A 16612-nucleotide genomic window follows, 5' to 3' on the forward strand; every position below is an offset into this window, starting at 1 on the left:
GCGTTGAATACCCCTATCTATATTTATAAAAAATTGCCCCCCTCTTGTTGACCCAGTTCTATATTTATACTATTTAAGAAGTCCTTATGTTTTTTAAAGTCAAACCTATTCACGCCTACAAATTTTGGCCAGAAGGAACTTTCGTACATAAGGTCTTTTTTTTCTAAGGATGCAATTACTAAAAAGATTTTAAGCCTATATGTTCCTCAGTGGGAATTTCTTTCACAAATATGTTAACATTATCAAACCCGTTTTTTTTTACGAATATAATTTATAATTATTTCTTCCGTGGCGGCTCGTTTAACCCTATTTATGTAGAGCCAAAGTTTGCGGTCTCCACCCTCAAAATGTTGGTCCTGCTCACCTGTGCCTAAGTTTTTCCTAGTTCTTTTGCGCCTCTGGACTAGATGAAAATCATTGTTGCTTTCCGTTTCCTGGTCTCCCACGGTCATAATTTTTGCTGAGTTTCGCGTTTGAAAATGTTGTTCTTTTTTAGCATCACCAATTGAAGCAAGTTTGTATTGGTATAAATATTACAATTTATACCAATATATGATTACAAAGACTCTCAGAACAGGACTGGTAAATAATATAAATGTTTTCTTTATTGTAATATCAAATATAAAATTTTCTCTCTTCAATTTATTAAGAAAAATAAAGCAAGGAAAAAAAGTGGCACGCGATTCCTAGATAAAACCATTAATTAAGTTGTCGTGTTCATAAACTTGCAGCGGTGGGCAAATTAGCTTATCAGGAATCTGGAGACGTCCATGAGTTTCTTTAAAACATTTTAGAAAGTCGCTTTTAAAACGTTATAAGTATACATATAGTTTTTTCAGTCGCATAGAAATCCACAAACGTCGGCATTGCGACGACATCTAAATATTTCGCATGCAAAACTCGCCTGGATATAATGCGACTCCGCCGTTTTCGTATAATGTTCTAATTACGGGAAATTTATTAGGCGGATATTTAAATAAATTATTTTCGGGTTTTCGGCGAGTTTTTGGTCTTGAATTTACATAAAACTGGTTCATTATTCTTATTATAATACTGAGTATAACAACGTGAACCAATTAGTCAGATTAAAAAAAAAATATAAGAACCTAATCTTCTATGGGATTTGATTTCGTTAATCTTAAGTCTATGCATCAATGCGCATTTTAAAAAAAAAATTAAAACTGTTGGAATTTTATAGTTTTTTAATGAATATTTAATAGGTTCGTCACTGTTGTGTCAATGTTTTCTTCCTAAATTAATAAAAAAATCGTTAAATGCTTCATTCACTTTATTATTACTAGTAATAAATGAATTATTTATTTTTAATGATGGTGTTTTAATAAATTTATTTATAAAGCTTCGAAAACCGTTTAATTTCTAATATCTTCTTTACAGCATTTCGAATTATACATATATAATTTTTTTAAATTTTGCCTCTTAATTTATTTCATTCTGAGTAATTCAGGTCATTACAGATGTGGTGTTTTTATCTATATACTCATTTAATTTTTTTGTTAAAACTATAATTGTTATTTATATATAACTTGAATCTGTTTCAGACAACTTGAAAATCAATTTTTTTCTAAACCTACTTGGTCTAAATATTATAATAATAATAATAATAATTTTCTGTGTGATTTGATTTTGTGACCCTAGGGCTTATGCACCCATGTTGATGAAATGATTTGAATATGGCGAGTTTAAGGAGTTCTTTATACATAACTCTAACTCAATAGTGATTTGTAATAATTCGACATAACCAAGTCAATAATTTACCCCATGGGGGGGCCTCAATAGGGCAATCATAGCCGCAGTCAGTGATTGTTGCATGGCGGGCGAGAGTTCGACGTGACCGGACTTATTAACTAGTTGCGCCTTTGCCATAACTTGACCAAGGGACAAAGTGAGTAGTAAAGGGTAACGTAGAGCCGGTATAGCTGCAGGTTTTGCAATAAAGGCTGCTAACTTAGTTAAAAGACCTAACTGAGTAAAACTTTATGTAAAGTAAGAGTCCCTTTGGTGTGGCACATTTGAAATGCAACCCGATCAAGATCAAAGGGAACTTTGTGAGTTTCTATGGTTATTAGTTAATAATAATTTTCTTGATTGAATATCTGAACTAGTTTTAAGTTAGTAAAGACAAAAATTCATGAAATACAAATGTAAATTTAATTAAAGATGTGACATTTTGCATTACTATACTTTATAAAAATGTTACTTTCCTACTTACTAAAATTGAATTACCTATATTTTCTATTAAAAAAAAAACATAATTTTTTAACATCAAAAGTTCAACGAAACTTTTAATGGTCAGTGGAATTCGTCATGTTCTGTCTCTCTTTAGCTTGTATTAAACTCATCATCAAAGTGCAAACCGGTGCATCTCAAACTTTTTTTTAATTTTTGGAATATCAATATTTAAAAAAAAACCGGTTGTAAAGAAATATGTCATAACAAGTGAATTAAAAAAAAATATTAATAAATTATTTTTAGGGGAAAATGTATGGGTTTAAGAGAAAAAAACTTACAGGTGCGCCTGTACTAATAAGATTTTTTTTAAATATTAGTAGTTTTAAAAATTCATGATAAAATAATTTAAATTCATACAGAAGAATGTGAGATATTATGCTTTTGATTACAAGAGCCCCTGGACTAAGCAAACTAACTTATATTTTATATAACAAAAACTTTTATTTTAAAATAAAAAAATAATAAACATAAGTTTGAAGAACTTTTGATGGACACTGGAATTCGCCATATTCTGTCTCTCTTTATCTTGCATTAAATTGATCTTCAAGGTGCGAACCAGTGCAGGTCAAACTTTTTTTCATTTATAGAATATTAATATAGAAATGTCATTTCTGTCGCCAAGACAATAATGGTCGACACACACGTGCGCGTTCACTATTGTCGCTTGCTAGTGTTCGTCGAAAAACACCTGTTCATCCCACTACTGAAGAATCTTGGCTCTTTTCTCTCTAATTGTCTCAATTTTCAGGATCACTCTATAAATAATCAACACATACGTCATTTGGCTCTAGGATTCGGTGTTTTTCCAATAAAACACTTGCGATTGTCTTAATTACACTCCATGTACACTATATGCAATACTATACAAGGTTTTCGGCACTTTTGCATAAAATTAACTGTACTGTCTATACTGTCAACTTTGTTAAGGCTAATTTACATTAGTTTCTTTCATAATATCTACAACAAGCAACATGGTGCAAGTTGTAACCTAAACTCTTTTTTTATTTAAAGTTATCCGAATAATTTTTCACTGGTTAATAAAGAAATAATTAGTGAGGTTAGTTTGACTCGGAAATAGGCGTATAGAAAGCACATTAAACCAAATTTTAAGCAAATAATCATGACAGGACTGTCTAGCGTCTTTTTAGAACATTTTTAATCTAACTATGATAGCTTTGACTTTGAACCGAACTTAAAAGTAAATGGGAACAACATGGTGCAATATGCTGTCTAAACTCTTTTCTTCCGTTTAAAGTTGCATCAATATTTTGAACCGGTTAATAGAGAAGTGAGGTTAGTTTGGCTTGTAGACAGCATGATGCATAATACAATGTAAAAAAGCAAATAGGAAAAATGGGGTGCAATATGCTGTCTAAATTCGTTCCTTCCATTTAAAGTTGTATGAGTAATTTTGGACAGGTTAATAGAGAAGTGAGATTAGTTTGGCTTGTAGACAGCATATTGTGTAGTAGAACTCAAAGGTAAATGGTAACATCGTAAGTTGAAGTTGCATGAATAATTTTGCACAGGTTAATAAAGAATTGAGGGTATAGTTTGGCTTGTAAACAGCATGCTGCATAACCGAATTTCAAGCCAAATATGGCACCAACGTGGCAAGTTGTACGAATAATTTTGGACCTAGCTAATAGAGATGTAATTGCTGAGGTTGGTTTGCCACAAAATTAGTGAGGTTAATTTGACTTGGAAAGACGACGTGTAGACAGCATATTAAACCACAGTAATGCCAAATTATAACGATTAAACTGCCTAGGCTGAGATTAGTCATAACTAGTTTATGAGATAAGAATTAGTGAGTTTAGGTTGACTTATATGCCCTCTAAACTGTTTCCTTCCCTTCAAAGTTGCACGAATATTTTTGAACTTATTAGTGAGGTTAGTATAACATGGAGAGCAAGTATATGGACAGCCTAATAAACCTCAGTATTGCAAAATATTAACGACTAGACCACTTTGTGCATGTATATGAAAGTTTTAATCCGTAGGCAGGATTAGTTTACCACAAAACAATTGGTGAGGTTAGTTTGGCTTGTAAACATCATGATTCATAAACCAACTTTTTAAGATTATTCGCTCTATTATACGCTAGTGAATGCATGCAGACAGCATACTGCACTACATGTTCATGATTGTTTTACCCAATTTAGTGCAATATGTTGACAAGAAATTTAATTTTTCATTGCTACTTAGTATGTACCTGCTGTAGCAAAAAAAACCATCGAATCCTTTTAATCATTTGAAGCAAACGCATCTCTAGGCACATATTCTGGCAACAATGGAATTTGTGTTTCAATTATTTGCTAAGGCGGTGCAATATGCTGTGTGTATGACCTTTTAAAAATTAAAAACTAAAGTTGACATACTCTCGCTGAGTCCACATTTAAAACAGGAAGAGAGATTAATTTATTTTTTTTACTCCTATGAAAAACAACATATTACATATAAATTGCACCTCTGGCAACGCTGGATTAAGGATGGTTGAAATGACAATGGAAACCAACGTTGCCACGTTATGTAGCATGGTGCACCAATAAGGGCAACTTCATGATTCAGTCTGGATATCTCCTTTTGTACTTTTGCTGTTGTTACATAAACTATATTAAGGCAATTTTCCCGTTTCCGTTCTTCACACACGTATACAAACTTGTATTGTATTATTCATCTGACAAGCGCGTATTTGTCGAAATAACAGTCTAATTTATCTAGCAATGAACAGCGCATTTATCTCGGCTGCTGTCCGGCCGTAAAGTCGAGGCGATTAATTTATTTTTAGCTTTCAGTTCCTCTCTCTTCGATTCTGCTTGCACGTCCCGTAAAACAAGAAGCGATTGCCTTCGTTCAATGAAAACTAAACGGGTTTTTAAAATATAAAGTGCAGACTCTTCGTGTCTTTTTCTTTTCTCCAACATGAGTGGGACATAACCTCGTCAAAATGAAATCGTGTAAATATATGTATAATAATAAGCTCTCAAAGTATCGTTTGTGTTCACGGCGCAACATCTTCAGTCAGTTCTTTGTCAGACATACAGACACATGTATGAAGCTTGTATGGTGGAAATCGGAATCGTATGTCGGCCATCTTGCTTGGCAAAATTGACAGCTGACTAATATTATTGCGCTCGGCGTAGTGAAGATTTAAATCAAATGGATTAGCTAAGTCAAAATATGATGCTTTTTCGCGAATAATTGCATGTTTTTGGTATAATTAATTTACTTATCGTAAACTTCCTCAATTTTACACTTGCCGTCACCCCCATAAACGTGGAGCAATACGAGCATCGAGCTATGAAAACTATTTATCAACCGGGACGCAATCTGTAGGGCTGTTTTATCGGGTCGGGATTCCGCAGTTAGGAGACCGCAATCGTAGTATCACAATCGGCTTGAAGGAAAAGATATATGGCTTAGATAACCTGCCGATGTAAATGCCGGGGGATTAGCCGATTGAGCCCCCCCGTATACCCTCCCCATTAAACCGCGACGAGAATAAACGCCATCTGTTAATGGCGTTTGCGACGAGTAATCGTGAATAATTGACTGTGGGGAATTAGGTTGGGATTTATAGGTTAAGCATTAAGTCTACGTGATTTTATTCACGGTAAGGATTCAGGTTTTAAGGTTTGAGCTTTGCAAGTTTTTTTGGTAAGACCCTGACCAGGAGACTCCAGAAGTTCCATCCATACTAATATAATAGTTCTACTATCCTGATCTAGATTTGAACATCAATTACAAGTTCACTATTGAATCTAGTAACACGCATATAAAGCTTGCTCGGGTGCTGAATTCAATGGCGGAATGTCAAAGTCAAATTTTGAATTCTCTTTATTTTTTCTTCCTATAAAAGAAGCATTGGAAATCATGCAAGTTTAATGAAACAAAAATAAAATTAAATTAAACAATAAAAACGAGATATTAAACAATTATTTAATAAAAAGCTTATAAAAATGAAAACTTTTCAGGACTTGTAACGCTTTTAGTTGCGGTTATTATTTTAAGGTATCCAAAGTGTTTCTTTCTACCAAAAAAAGGTAAAGAATGTAGAAATTAATTTAATAAAAAAAATTAATTTAATTTTTAATATAAATCACGAATTCCAAAAAAAAAAAATTTTTTTTAATATAATTTAATAACAATAATAATCTTTATTTAGTAAAATTAATAAAAGAGACAATCGTAAAAAATTCGAGAAAAGTTCAATTTTTTTATTTGAAATGTAGAAGAATGCAAAAAATAAGAAAAAAATTCCAGAAGTTCCAAAAAAGCTAAAGTTTTGTGAATATTTATTTAATAAAGAAAAATTAAAAAAAAATCAACAGGGGTATTTTTTTTTTTGAAAATTAAGGTAATAACGTCCAGTCAAATTGTTTAAAAATTCCAGAGGTCCCAAAAAAATTATTATTTTTTATATATTATGTAAGAAGGATTTCCCAAAAAAAATTGATATTGAAAAAAGTTACCTTGACTTGACCTTCGACGTGAATTGACTTTGGGTGTGACCTTGTCTCCCCTGGACGTGACGTAACCTTGGTTTGAACTCGACGCGACCTTGACTAGACCTGCGAGTTCCAAAAAAGTGATTTTGTCCCTTTTTTTAGCACTTTTATTTAAAAAAATATTAAAATATTTTAAAGATTCCAAAAAAGTTGTTTTTCTTTTTAATTAATTTAATATAAGAAGGATTAAAAAAAAAATATGTAAAAAAAAACAAGTTTTAAAGAAATTTATTTAATTGCAAATTTTGAAAATTAACGATTATTGACCTTGAAAAAAGCGACCTTGATTTCACCTTTGACGTGAAGAAACCGTCGCTTGGTCTTGGACGTGACTTTGAATTGACCTTCCACGTGACTTGAGCATAGACTTGCCCTTGGACGTGAGCTCTGAGTTAAAAAAAAGTGATTTTTGCCTTTTTTTAGTAGGTTTCTTAAAAAAAAATTGAAAACATTCCAGGAATCCCAAAAAGGTTTTTTTTTTAACATGAGTTTAATGTAAAAAGAATTTAAATATTTAAAAACAAATATTGCAACGGTTCCAAAAAAGGGCGAAGTTTTAAGGGAACTTATTTAATTAAAGAAGATTTTAAAAATTAAAAAAAAATTACATTAAAAAAAGTAACCTTGGCTTGACCCTCGACGTGACTTGACTTTGTGTGTGACCTTGATCCTGGACATGACGTAACCTTGGTTTGAACTCGACGCCACCTTGACTTGCGAGTTCCTTTTATTAAAAAAAAAATTAAAATATTTAAAAGATCTCAAAAAAGTTGTTTTTTTTTTAATTAATTTAATATAAAAAGGATTTAAATGTTTAAACAAAAATATGTAAAAAAAACAATTTTTAAAGAAATTTATTAAATTGCACATTTTAAAAATTAACGATTATTGACCTTGAAAAAAGCGACCTTGATTTCACCTTCGACGTGACGAAACCGTCGCTTGGCCTTGGACGTGACTTTGAATTGACCTTCCACGTGACTTGACGATAGACTTGTCCTTGGACGTGACCTCTGAGTTAGAAAAAAGTGATTTTTGCCTTTTTTTAGTAGTTTTATTAAAAAAAAAAGTTGAAAATATTCCAGGAATTCCAAAAAGTTTTTTTTTTGAAAATACATTTAATGTAAAAATAATTTAAATATTTAAAAGACAATTATGCCAGAGATTCCAACAAAGGGTCAAGTTTTAAGGAAATTTATTTATTTGAATAAGATTTTGTGACCTTGACGTGACTTGACCATCGAATTGACCTTGGACGTGACCTTCGAGTTCCACAAAAATGCCCTTTTTTTATTTTGTCATTTTTTTTTATTGTTTGATATAATATGTCCATGACGCTATCAACAAAAAATCACAAGTTGAAGTTATACATACTGACATGGAAAAGGCTTAATTAAAATTTTGAAAATATTCCAGGAATTCCAAAAAGGTTTTTTTTTTAATTTATTTAAGGTAAAAAGAAATTTAAATATTTAAAAAAAATATGCCAGAGATTCAAGTAAATTTATTTCAAATTTATCCCAAGTTTTAAGGAAATTTATTTAATTGAAACGGATTTTGTGACCTTGACGTGACTTGGAGTTGACCTTAGTCTTGACCTTCGACGTGACTTGACCTTGGACGTGACCTTCGAGTCCCAAAAAAGTGATTTTATTAATTTTTTTGGTTGGTTTAATAAAAAAAATTAAAATTTTGAAAATTGTCCAGGAATCCCAAAAAAGTTTTTTTTTTTGAAAATTAATTTAACGTAAAAATAATTTAAATATTTAAAAGGAAATTATGCCAGAAATTCCAACAAAGTTCCAACAAGTTTTAAGGAAATTTATTTAATTGAAAAGGATTTTGTGACCTTGACGTGAGTTGGAGATGACCTTAGTCTTGACCTTGGACGTGACCTTCGAGTCCCAAAAAACTGATTTTATCCTTTTTTTTTTGGTTGTTTATTAAAAAAATTAAAATTTTGAAAATCGTCCAGGAATCCCAAAAAAGTTTTATTTTTGAAAATTTATTTAATGTAAAAAAAATTATTTAATAAAATTAAATAAGGGAACTTATTTAACTAAAGAAGATTTTGAAAATTAAAAAAATTTACATTGAAAAAAGTAACCTTGGCTTGACCTTCGACGTGACTTGACTTTGGATGTGACCTTGATCCTGGTTGTGAAGTAACCTTGGTTTGAACTTGACTTGACCTGCGAGTTCCAAAAAAGTGATTTTTTCCCTTTTAGTAGTTTTATTAAAAAAAAAAAAAATGTTGAAAACATTCCAGGAATCCCAAAAAGATTTTTTAAAATTTTAACTATTTTAAATATTTTTTTTTGAAAATGAATTTAATACAAAAAGACTTGGAGTTGACCTCAGCCTTGACCTTCGACGTAACTTGACCTTCGAGTCCCAAAAAAGTGATTTTGTCCGTTTTTTTTGGTTGTTTTATTAAAAAAAATGAAAATTTTAAAAATATTCCAGGAATCCCAAAAAAGTTTTTTTTTTGAAAATTTATTTAAGGTAAAAAGAAATTAAATATTTAAAAAAAAATATTCAAAGGACTTCAAAAACCATCAAGTTTCGACTAAATTTAATTAAATGCAGAACATTTTGAAATTGAAAAAAATTCCAGGAGTTCCAAAAAAGTGATTTTGGACTTTCGTTAATTGATTATATATTTTGAAAATATTCCAGCAATTCCAAAAAAGTTACTTATTTATTTTTTAATTTATTTAATATAATAAGAAATTCAATACTTAAAAAAAATATGCCAGAGGTTCCAAAAAAAGCTGTAATGTAAGAAAATTTAAACATTTTGAAATAAATCAATTAAATTTCAAAAAAAAATTAATTTTTACAACTGCTTATCAAAAGCACTAAAAACCCTAAATCAAGAAGCAATTATCTAAAATATTCACCCTCTATGCCACTCTCTTTAATCTTTAATCCTTAAGTCTTCTTCTTATTAATACTTACTTTATTCACTTTTTTTAAATTCGAAACTTGATGAAATTTATTTATAGAAGCTTCGAAAGAAAGTACAGAGAAAATATAATAAAGAACAGAAACAATAAGAAGAATAAATAAAAAAAATCGAGAAACCTAACAAATATTTAATAAAAAACCTGAAAAAAACTGGAAACAAATGGCGTAAAGTGACGCTTTCAGTGGCACTAATTATTTTACGATATAAATAATAAGATCAACCTCCAAAACCTTTTTTCCTTCCTCACTAAACTAGACAAATTTACCGGTCGAATCTTAGGCTCTTTTCCAAGGATTTACTCCTAAGTCTTATATATGTGCCTATAAAAAATGTTTATTTATCAAAGGAGAAAAGCTTTCGGGATAATAAAATAACCAGGTATAACAACAACCTGGACAATTACAGCAAAAGGAAAAAAAAAAAAGAGTGTGAGCCCGTCCTGCCATATTACGAACGATAATTTCTACCCCCCCTTATAAATTTTCGGTAACAACCTCGTTCGCCCACTAAAAAAGAATAACGCCATTATTTACAACGTCCACTTCCTATGCTCCATTTTGCGTTTAGTTTTCTCTTTTGCCCGTACTGGATGTGTGGGTCAACAACAACAACAAAAAAAAAACCCAACATAGTAATAACCATTTTCGTGTCTACCCTAAATGAGGGAAATACGGTTGTCGTATTACTGTTATTAGTATTATACACTGCGGTAGGTGTTGGGGCGAAATGTATATTTTTTTATATTATATTAGAGCATTTTTTTCCTGGTTTTATTAGAAAAAATCTGCACTATAAATGATGGTACAGCTCCATGGATCAAGTGTTTGACAGTCTCTCTCGATTACGACACAGTTGAGAGAGGGATCACTTTAAGCAGTAGAATATCAAATGGATAGGACAAGTATAATTATCATTTTTATAAAGCGTTCACGAACAGTAATGAGTTATCAAAATAAATTAATATTCTTTATTCAGAGCGATGTGGGACAAGAGTTTCCAAATAAAAGGGATTCCAGTAAAAGTACTGCAACTCCTGGTCGGTTTAAGTTAGAATATTGGTAGCACCATAAATGGATAGGAGCAAGATAAAGCTATATGCACGTATATTTATTATTTTCATAAAGCCTTTCATAAAACAGTAATGAATTTTCCAAATAACTTAATAATCTTTATTCAGAGCGATGTGAGACAAGATTTGTTAAATAAAAGTTATTCCAGTAAAAGTAGTGTAGCTTCTCACCACTTTGAGGTAGAATGTTGATAGGACTATCAATAGATAGGAGAAGGAGAGAGCTAAAAGTACACGTAATTATAATTTTCATTAAGTGTTCCATTAAAAAGTGATGATTTTTCAAATTAAGTTATTCAGAGCGACGTAGGACAAAAGTTTCTGAAGAAAAGGTGTTTCAGTAAACGTAGTGTAACTTATGGCCACTTTGAGGTAGAACATTGGTAGTATCGTTAAAAAATAAAAGAAAGATAGAGCTATAAACACGTACAAATATTATTTTTATAAAGTGTTTCTTTAAGTAGTAATGAATTTTTACGTTTGTACATTTCTATTTTTTATATGTGACGTGTTGGTAAAAAGTTTTTTTTGTATAATTTTAAATTATTATTTATTTTTAGGCCTGATGATGCTTCGATAGTAGCGAAACACGTGTAGCGTATAAAATTTTAGATAATTGATTAGACCGTGATTTGGAGTTTTTTTTGACCTTTGTATGATATGTTAGAAATTTTTCAAATAAGCAATTTAAAACAAGAGTTTATAAATAAAAAGGGTTTTAGTAAAATAACTATAACTCCTGGCCACTTTGAGGTAGAATATTAGTATATCCATCAATGGATAGTAGAAGGATATAGCTATAAGGACGTATAATTATCATTTTTGTAAAGCGTTTCATTAAATAGTAATGAATTTTCAAAATAACGTATTATTTTTTATTCAAAGCGATAAGGGACAAGAATTTTTAAACAAGATGTGTTACATGCAAAACACTGTAACTCCACTTTGAGGTAAAATACTGATAATACAATTAATGGATAGGAGAAAGATAGAGCTATAGGCACATATAATTATAATTTTTATAAAGTGTTCTGTTAAGGACTAATGAGTTTTCAAAAAAGTTACTAATTGTGATTCAGAACGATATGACAGAAGCAGAATTCGAATAAGAAAGTGCTAGTAATAGTAGTGTCACTTCTGGCAACTTTGAAGTAGAATTTCGGTAATACCATCAATGGATAAGAGGAGGATAAAACTATATCCTAATAAATAGTAATAAATTTTCTAAAAAAGTAAATAGAGCGGTAAAAGAATTTCTAAATAAAAGGTGTTTAAGTCAAAGTGTTGTTACTCCTGGCCACTTTGAGATAGAATATTGGTAGTACCATCAACGGATAGGAAAAGGATAGAAGTATATGGACGTATAATTACCATTTTTTTAAGGCGTTTCATCAAACAGCAACGAATTTTCAAAATAACTTATTAATCTTTATTCAAAGCGATGTAGGACAAGAGTCTTGAAGCAAGAAGTGGTCCAGTAAAAGTACTGTAACTTCTGGCCAAGTGAAGGTAAAATATTGGTAGTACCATTAAATGATGAGGAAAGGATAGAGCTATAGGCACACATAATTATCATTTTTATAAACCATTCCAATAAATAGTAATGAATTTTCCAAATAATAAAATAGAACGATGTAGGAGAAAAATTTCTAAATAAAAGGTGTTTAAGTCAAAGTCTGTAACTTCTGGCAACTTTGAGGTAGAATATTGGTAGTACCATCAATGGATAGAAAAAGGATAGAAGTATATGGACGTATAATTATTATTTTTATAAAGCGTTTCATCAAACAGCAACAAATTTTCAAAATAACTTATTAATCTTTATTCAAAGCGATGTAGGACAAGAGTTTTAAAACAAGAAGTGGTCCAGTAAAAGTACTGTAACTTCTGGCCAAGTGAAGGTAAAATATTGGTAGTACCATTAAATGATAAGAGAAGGATAAAGCTATAGGCACACATAATTATCATTTTTATAAACCGTTCCAATAAATAGTAATAAATTTTCCAAATATATAAATAGAGCGATAAAGGAGAAGAATTTCGAAATAAAAGATGTTTCAGTCAAAGTACCGTTTCTCCTGCCCATTTTGAGGTAGAATATTGGTAGTACCATCAACGGATAGAAAAAGGATAGAGGTATAAGGACGTATAATTATTATTTTTATAAAGCGTTTCATTAAACAGTAATAAATTTTCAAAATAAAGTAATATTTTTTATTCAAAGCAATGTAGGGCAAGAGTCTTGAAATAGTAATGAATTTCCATAATCGGTTAATGTAAGAGCGAGGGAGAAGAGTTCTTTAATAAAAGGTGTGACAATATAAGTCGAATAAAATGTAAGTCTAAAAATTTAAGAGTTTCTAATAAAAAGGTGTTCCAGTGAAAATACTGTAACTCCTGACTACTTTAAAGTAAAATATTGATAAAACCATCAATGAATAGAAGAAAGATAGAGTTGTAAGAACATATAATTATTATGTTTATTAAGGGTTTAATTAAACAGAAATAAATTTTCAAAACTAACATATAGATAGCATATTGGAGAATATAACATAACATATTAGAGAATTTTTAAAGAAACTGTGTTTCAGTTAAAATACTGTAAGTCCTAATTATTTTAAGGTAGAATATTGGTACATCCATCACTTAATAGGAGAAGAGTAGTGCGATAAGCAGGTAAAATTGTCATTTTAATTAAGCGTTTCATTAAACTGTAATGAATTTTCAAATTAACTTAATATTCTTTATTCAAAGCGATGTGGGATAAGAGTTTCTAAAAAAAGGATGTTTCGGTTAAAGTGCTGTAATTCCTGGCCACTTTGAAGTAGAACATTGATATTACCATTAACAGGTAAAAGAAGGATAGAGCTAACTTTACCTTTTTAGAGCTAAGTTTACTGTACTTAGGCCTAAATTCTTTTTTTGTCGCACTGAGGGTCTCCTGAACTTCCCATTTAATAAAGGAAAGTGGTCCCAACTTTAACTGGTTGTCCTTGCAACATGAGACATAGCTCTCGGTGAATAAAGTGGTCTAGTTATTCCTCTTTTATTAATTCTTATTATTTTTTTTAACTTTATTGTACTATATGCGTTGGCTCCCGTAGTGTCGATGGTATGACTGTTTTTTTTGTGGTTTTTCTTAAATAATAGCGCGTTGCGAAAAAACAGTAACATTTAAAGAAAAACGGTTTTAGTCAATAATAACCAGATAGTTTCCGGTTCTTTCAGAGAAAAAATGGTTTTCGCAGGTGTCATAGGTATGCCAGTATTAAGCGTCAAAAATAAAAAAAGGCGTAGAGCCAAAACTGCTCTACGCGGAAGCTTGCAGACTATGTCGAAAAATAAGTTTTAAAAAGTTCTTAAAACGCTAAAAGTCTGAAATCTCTAGGTACCGCCGTTAAAAAGTTATTAAGAAAAATAGAAAAAATCGGTGAAAAAAAGGTTCAAAAAGGGGTTCATATTTATTAACACAGCTCACCTTGTATAATATCTAGCGACGTGGGTAATACCTGTATTTAATCCTAAGAGTGTAAACAAAAAAAATTAAAAAAAAATTTTAAAAGTAGAAAAAAATTCACTTTTTTTTTTCGAAAAAAAAATTTTACGTTTAAGCTCGTTTATCTCGCAAGCAGTTTGTTTTTGAAAAAAATAGTTTTAACAAAAAAGATAGTTACATTCACGTAAAAAAGGGCTGTTTTGTCCGCATTGTCGAGAACTTTACCGTTTAGGCCCCACAACCGTTTAAGTCCGCGAGGTACCGCGCAAAAAGTTCAAAATTCATTCGCAAAAAAATCCGACTTCTAAAGGGTTTATCTTAAAAAGCGCCCTTTGGGAGCAGGTTTCCGTCGAGGTCTTTAACGTCAATGAGTTTCAGAAAATTCGGCTCAGTCAATTTTCCCACACCCGCCAAAGATCCTGTTTTCGCGAAAATTAATTTATTTTATTAAATTAAGTAATTGCTAACCTAAAATACCTCCTTACAATTTAATCGAATTACGAATAAAAAAAAAACTAGGGAATAATTCGCCGGGAAAACTATATGAGTAGGCGTCGAAAAATTTTTTTTATTCTTTTATAGGTAAATAAATTGAGAAAAAAAAAAGAAATTCTTCTCAAAAGCACAACATGAAACGCGTCGGTTACCTTTAATTTACCGCTGCGAAACACGAAGCGACAAAAGATGAAAGAAATTACCGTATCCATATATATAAATGAATAGAGACGTCGAAAATTCCATTAGTTTACTTAAAGCAGGGCAAACTCCAATTTTGTATGCTCCCGTAATTACCTAATGAATCAAGCCACGAAACATCAAATATTTACCGTTACGCTTTGTATTATTAAATTTTAAGTAATGAACTCTGTGCGGGCGAATGTGGTTTTTGTAATACAATCTGTCTGGGTTTTATTTAGAGTCGAAACAAAGCATGTAAAAGAGGTTCAAGTAAAAGAGAAATTATTTTTCGAATAATGTGAAATGTGTTAAAAACTTCACATTTTAATTTGCTCGTGTATGTACATCTCGAGAGTGTCCGAACCTAAATTCATCAATAAAAACACTACATGTCGGCGATACTTGCAATTTACACTTTAAACCTTTTTTCGCAACATGGTTTTGCCACATATGTGATTTCTGCCTGCATTCAGGGAGAAATTCTCTATTGAGCTTTTGTCTGTTGTTGTACACAGTTACGGGAGCAGAGAGAACAATAAAACAGAACACGGTGTTTCATTTCGATGTCGATTCGAAATTTATTCTATTGACCCCGTTTTTAAAAATACACTGGCAATTCGGTGCAAATTGAAAAACGCACGTCACCATCGCGTAAATTAAGGCTTTTTGTGGCGTATCCATTTATATAGTTTTTCGCGGAAAAAAATGGGAAACCCTCGATATATTTTACTGTTTTGCCATTTTATATTTTGCTTTTGGATGGTTTTATAGTAACTCGTTGGTTCCATCGAAAAGTTTCTAATCTTGTCATGAGGAAACCAGATCATGGAAATATGATAAGTGTCCAAAGGAGTCCAGGAGTTACTCCGTCTATCTGGAGCAGATATTCAATCAAGATTATGACAATTTTTAGGAAGAATGAAGCAGAGAAAATCATTTAGTTTCAAAAGGGTTTGGACCTCAGTAGAGTTTGTAGAGCAATACTTACTTTGGATTGGAGTTGTATGTAGATTATATTAAATGAAATGTCATTTTTCACTGGCATCATCCACAAAAGTATTTATCCACTTATATTTATCCACTATAAAAAACAATGAGGTATACTAGACTTAAATTTTATTCGACTTATATTGTCACACCTTTTATTAAAGAACTCTTCTCCCTCGCTCTTACATTAACCGATTATGGAAATTCATTACTATTTCAAGACTCTTATCGTACATCCCCTTGAAAAAAAAATATTACTTTATTTTGAAAATTTATTACTGTTTAATGAAACGCTTTATAAAAATAATAATTATACGTCCTTATACCTCCATCCTTTTTCTATCCGTTGATGGTACTACCAATATTCTACCTTAAAGTGGCCTTCTTTTGTAAGTTCGTTTTAATAAGTATTGTTAGTATATGTATGTCTCTATTTCACTTTTAATTATTAATGACTTTAGTGTATACATTTAGGTAAGGCTTGAAATTGACGCATGCTATGTTCATTGTTGAACCTTTGTAATGAAGAATTTTAAATAAATAATATACATATGTAAGTGTTTTATATTTTAAATTTCTTTCTTTCTCTGTGTCTTTTATTTTACACTTTTTAGTATAGGTTTTAGTTTTATAATAATTTTATTTTTTAC

The sequence above is a fragment of the Anthonomus grandis genome, chromosome 14 (assembly GCF_022605725.1).
Source record: "Anthonomus grandis grandis chromosome 14, icAntGran1.3, whole genome shotgun sequence".
NCBI lineage: Eukaryota > Metazoa > Arthropoda > Insecta > Coleoptera > Curculionidae > Anthonomus > Anthonomus grandis.